General features: G+C 40.4%; 1 pseudogene; it reads right to left on the bottom strand.

The window, feature by feature from the left end:
- Positions 1 to 1,088: 1,088 nt before the first annotated feature.
- LOC110741992 lies at positions 1,089 to 4,954 on the bottom strand (annotated as a pseudogene).
- Positions 4,955 to 5,495: the final 541 nt, after the last annotated feature.

Here is a 5,495-nt window from a genome sequence, read left to right as displayed (position 1 = left end):
TTTTTTGTTGTTATTTTAGTTTACCTTGCAATGATTACTGGTGACCATTTGAACTTCTTTTGATAGGAGAAATTTCAGATCAGGTAACTCCCTTTTATTTCTAATTTACTAACAGGTTTACTCCAAAGTGAGCATACAATTTAGTGCTTTTTCTGCATCTATTGAAACGGTTAGAGGTTTCTTTCATACAATCTAGTAATGTAGTAAATTATATTGATATAAACTCTGATGTAACTTTTTCACATTTGTGATTCATCTTACATAATTATAATATATATTTCATCTATATTGTGGCTTCAGTAAGCTAATATGTCATTAGGATTTTTGTATTAATGTTCAAAGTGAAATTGTTCAAATTTTCCTTATACTGTCATTTTCCAGGTTTGTTATTCATATTCTACTATATATTTAATAATTCAATCAGGCAAAATTTGCTATTTTCTTCTTTCATAAAACATTTATATCAGTTGAAGACTATTTCTTGAAAGCTTGGTAAAACTCGGCTGTAAAATGACATAGGTCTGATACCTTTGATGGTGAAGTGCATGAATATTTAGACTACTCACTTACTTAGACAGTGATATATACAATTCTCCTATTTCATATGATTTAGAATGTCCAATGCATCCTAGTTTTCCACTTGACTTTTATAGTTTTAGTGCTGAAAGCCTCACACCTGTGAACTCCCTCAGTCCTATGTAAATCAAATGGTTGGTCATCCTGAGTGGAGTCAATATTGGTCATTTGTATTGTTTAGAGAAACTATCTAACCTGCAAAATTTACTGGAGTAAACATGCTCCCTATTCTGTCTTATATAAATATCTTCTGTACTGTACATAGATCCCCATTTCTTTGTAGAATTTGTTGTTTTTTTGTGTTTTTTTTTTTTTTTTTTGAGATGGAGTCTCGCTCTGTCGCCCAGGCTGGAGTGCAGTGGCCGGATCTCAGCTCACTGCAAGCTCTGACTCCCGGGTTTACGCCATTCTCCTGCCTCAGCCTCCCGAGTAGCTGGGCTACAGGCACCCGCCACCTCGCCCGGCTAGTTTTTTGTATTTTTTAGTAGAGATGGGGTTTCACCGTATTAGCCAGGATGGTCTCGATCTCCTGACCTCGCGATCCGCCCGTCTCGGCCTCCCAAAGTGCTGGGATTACAGGCTTGAGCCACCGCGCCCGGTCGTAGAATTTGTTAATTGCTTTTAATCATTTATACTGGGAATCGGATGTTTTTGCAGTTTCTCGATTATTCTTGACAAAAAAATCAGCCTTTATTTTAATGACGATTTATATTTTCTTTTTTTTTTTTACTTCTGAACTTTTTATTGGTCTCCTGCTCCCCAAAGGGTACCCTGCTTCTGCTGCCTTAATGCCTCAGAACTTTGGTGTTGTTGGTCTCAGACACCACTTTGCCATCCACTATCCAGCGGGTGGTGGTCTTTTGGATGGTTTGCATGGAGTTGCTGCTGTCCACGGCATCAGCAAGATTGAAGCCCTCACTGTCTTCCAGCAGGTAGTGGTAGATGGCGATCTCAGCCTTCAAGTCGACCTTGATGTTCAGCGGGGCCTCATACTCCTGGGCCTGGCGCTGTCTCTCTGCCTGGGTCTGCGCCAGCTCTGACTACAGGTGCAGCAGGATCCCGTTGAGCTGCTCCATCTGCAGGGTGTAGCGGGCCTCCACCTCCCTCAGGCTGTTCTCCAAGCTGGCCCTCAGATTTCTCATGGAGTCCAGGTCAATCTCCAAGGACTGGACTGCACCTCTCAGCTCTGTGAGTATCGATTCAGCAGCTCTAACCTCGGCGGACTGCGTGGTGACCACTGCGGTGCTGTCCTCAATCTGCTGAGACCAGTACTTGTCCAGCAACTCTCGGTTCTTCCAAGCCAGCTCATCATATTGGGGCCGGATGTCTGCCATGATCTTGGCGAGGTCCTGAGATTTGGGGGCCTCTACCTCCACGGTCAACCCAGAGCTGGCAATCTGGGCTTGTAGGCCTTTTACTTCTTCTTCATGGTTCTTCTTCATGAAGAGCAGCTCCTCCTTGACAGTCTCAATCTCTGTCTCCAGCTGCAGCTGAGTGAGTGTCATCGATGATCTTGCAGAGTCCATGGATGTCGCTCTCCACAGACTGGTGCATAGCCCGCTCTGTCTCACACTTGACTCTAAAGTCATCAGCAGCAAGCTGGGCATTGTTGATCTGCAGAACGATGTGGCATTATCCACAGTATTTGCGAAGATCTGAGCCCTCAGTTCCTCAATGGTCTTTAAGTAATGGCTCCAGACTCTGACCTGGGGTCCCTTCTTCTCCATGTGCTCCCGGATTTTGCTTAGGAGGTCAGGCAGTCGATCAGGCTTTGCATGGTCTCCTTACCATTCTGGATGCCTCCCATTCCTGCCAGATCCCCGGCCATCTCCATGGTCAGGCCCCCAGACCCCGTGCAGCCCCAGAAGCTGGTGGAGCGGGTCACAGAGATCTGGGAACCAGAGCCCTGGCGCCTGCACAGAGGCTGGCTGCGCTGCTGACCAGCCAGGCACCGCCGCTGGGCGCCTGGACAGAGTTCAGGGACTGGTAGTTGCTGGAGAAGGTAGGGCGAGTGATGAAGCTCATATTGTGTGGTGAAGAGAGCAAGAGGACAGGACTCAGGCTTTGCCAACGACCTTTCTGCCCTACTGTTTTCATTTCATTTCATTCACTTTCACTGCACTTGTTGTGGATATTATTTATACAGACAGATCCAACCAATTTAGCTATCACCTAGCTGGCAGGCAGACAGTAAGCATACAGAGCATATGTTCTTTGTCACGTAAGTGGTATAAAGATGAGAAAAGTCTTACAGAATCAGGTGGAAGCACACTTAATAATTATAAAAGATATAAAATTAAATTAAGATAAAGAAATATTATGTAACCTGATTTAACTACTTCCTTAACCTTTCTTTCATAAAAACAAAGTTTATATTTTTGCTTGGGCAACTCAGGTCAGTGTCCCAAATATGTTACCAATTAATTGCCCCTTTTGAAAGGCCTCAAAGTGAGAACTGTGTTGGAGCATTAGTCTTCGGTCAACAAAAGCTATTCAACGATCCTTAAATGAATGTAGTTCTTACTCAACGAGCCTATAGTTTTACTTTGAATTATCCGCATACTTTATCTTTATGATAAATTATCCTTTCTTGGTGTGTAGATCTGCCTTTAATTGGTTAATTGGATTATAATCAGTAGATTGATTAACAGTGCATCTTGGGAGACAGAAATACATGGCAACTTGAAAAAGTATTTATTATATCACACTAAGGACAAGTAAAATTAAAAACAAAAATATAATAGTACAAATTTGTCAACAAACGTTTGGATGTTCACTCATTTTGGTCACTCTTCAGAAGTGCTTGTTTTTCACGAATAGCTTATGTATATGCTACTGTCTTTGAGGGCCTTGGTACTCACAGGAGAATGGAAAAGGGTTTGATTAAATGGGAGAAAGAGGTTGGTAAACAAGCTCATTGCTCTGTTGTTTTCGGTAAACTCTCCACCCGCTCATTCCAAAAAAAAAATCCCCGAAGGTATGTGGGTTGTTTTTGTGTTGTTTAGTTTTGTTTTGGTGCTTTTAGCAATGGCTGAGGGAGAAGGCAGGAAAAAGATTGTGTCAATGTAGTTAGAATTTTTTCTATATTTGCTACCCAATATCCATTTACCATATTCTGATAATAGCACAAAAGTTTTGCTGGAATGATACCATTCTTTCAACACTTTAATTCATGATATATGAGTTTATTGATTCTGTCATAGAACTACACATTTATTGAAAATTCTAATGCCTTCTCCATTTAATTGGTTCAGAGATGTACATCATCCAAATTGGCTCAACTAGCTATCAGGAAAATAAATTAACTTTTGGCTGAACTAGAACCTATCTTGAGTTTTGCAATATCATTTTTAACTTTAAAAGTTTCACAAAATTATTACACCAGAAGAAAGGCTTTGATCCAGAATAAAATTTACTTTAGTGTAGGACAAAATTATTATCCTCATGTTCAAAATATATTTGTTAAGTTTGAGGGTTTGGTTTATTAAATATAATAAAATTATTTATACATGAAAAGAAATAAGCGATAGACATAGGAAAACAGGAAAAGTCCTATCTTAATTCAAAGTTTTATCTACTTTTTAAAGTTGTTGATTTAACATTTAATTATTAAGTTTTAAAATAAAAATGTCTATTTTTAATAATACAAGCTTCAGCCCTTACATATTTCAAAATGCAGAAATGTTTTTTCCTGAGCTGAAAAAAGGTTAAGTCACCATATGCAAGCAACTATTTGGAGCACAAAGATAATTTACACAGAGACAAGGATATAAGCCTGACTTATTTCCTTTATCCCTGTGCAAATAAATGTAAGACAGTGACAAAATATTCTTTTCTTCTTTTTCAAGCCCATGTGTGTTCACATGTACATTTGTATACTCTGTACCCTGCCCCAAACACATGCACACACACAGTTGTACACACTTGCACATATTTGCCCACAATATTTGCAGAAGTAATTGTCTTGGAAACAAGTTAATGACAGTATAATATACCAGCTGCTGGTTGAACAGCCAGAAATAATCCCAGGTGGATGACATAAACATTCAAAAGCAGATTGTATTTTCAACCTAAGTTAAATTGTTGCTCCAGAGAAATGAAATTTTCTTGCCAATATTTAAGATGTTTCATCATGGGTTGAGATTTTTTAGTGTGTGTAAAAGGCACAGCTGGGTGCAGGAACTCATACCTGTAATCCCAACAGTTTGAGACGCTGAGGCAGGATGATTGCTTGAGACCAGGAGTTCCAGACCAGTCAGGTCAATATAGCATGACCCTATCTGAAAAATAAAAAATAAAAAGTTAGCCAGGCATGGTGGTGCATGCCTGTAGTCCTAGCTAGTCAGGGTGCTGAGGTGGGAGGATTGCTTGAGGCCAGGAGTTTAAGACATAGCCCGGGCAACATAGAACCTGTCTTTACAAAATCAAGAATAAAAAAAGTTAGCCAGGTGTAGTGGCACACACCTGTAGTCCTAGCTACTTAGGATTGCTTGAGCCCAGGAGTTTGAGGCTAGAGTGGGCTATGATCACACCATTGCATTACAGCCTGGGTGACAAAACAACAAACTCATCTCAAAAAAAAAAAAGACACCATATATAAACATAGAATCCCTGGAACCAACATTTTAACATGTTTGCATTCGAGCAATCATCAGTGGGGCTTTCTTGATAGCTAAGAAACATCTAGAGTCAGTATGGTGACTTTAGGCTTCACTTCAAGAGGATGCTCATCTGATTCCAGGAGGTAGAGTTTGTTGAGGGCCATGAGTATAACTAATAACTGGGGTCATCTTTTCTGTTTCATCTCACTAGGCAGCTCTAACTCTAATTTCCTTCTTTCTCTCTCTCTCTCACTCTCTCTCTCTCCTCTGTCTCTCTCTTCTCTTTCTCCCTGCCTTCCTCTTTTCTTCTCTCTATTT

This window comes from Papio anubis, chromosome 1 (genome assembly GCF_008728515.1).
Source record: "Papio anubis isolate 15944 chromosome 1, Panubis1.0, whole genome shotgun sequence".
Classification (NCBI taxonomy): domain Eukaryota; kingdom Metazoa; phylum Chordata; class Mammalia; order Primates; family Cercopithecidae; genus Papio; species Papio anubis.
The sequence above is the reverse complement of the archived record's forward strand: the minus strand, read 5'-3'. Positions and strand labels throughout refer to the sequence as shown.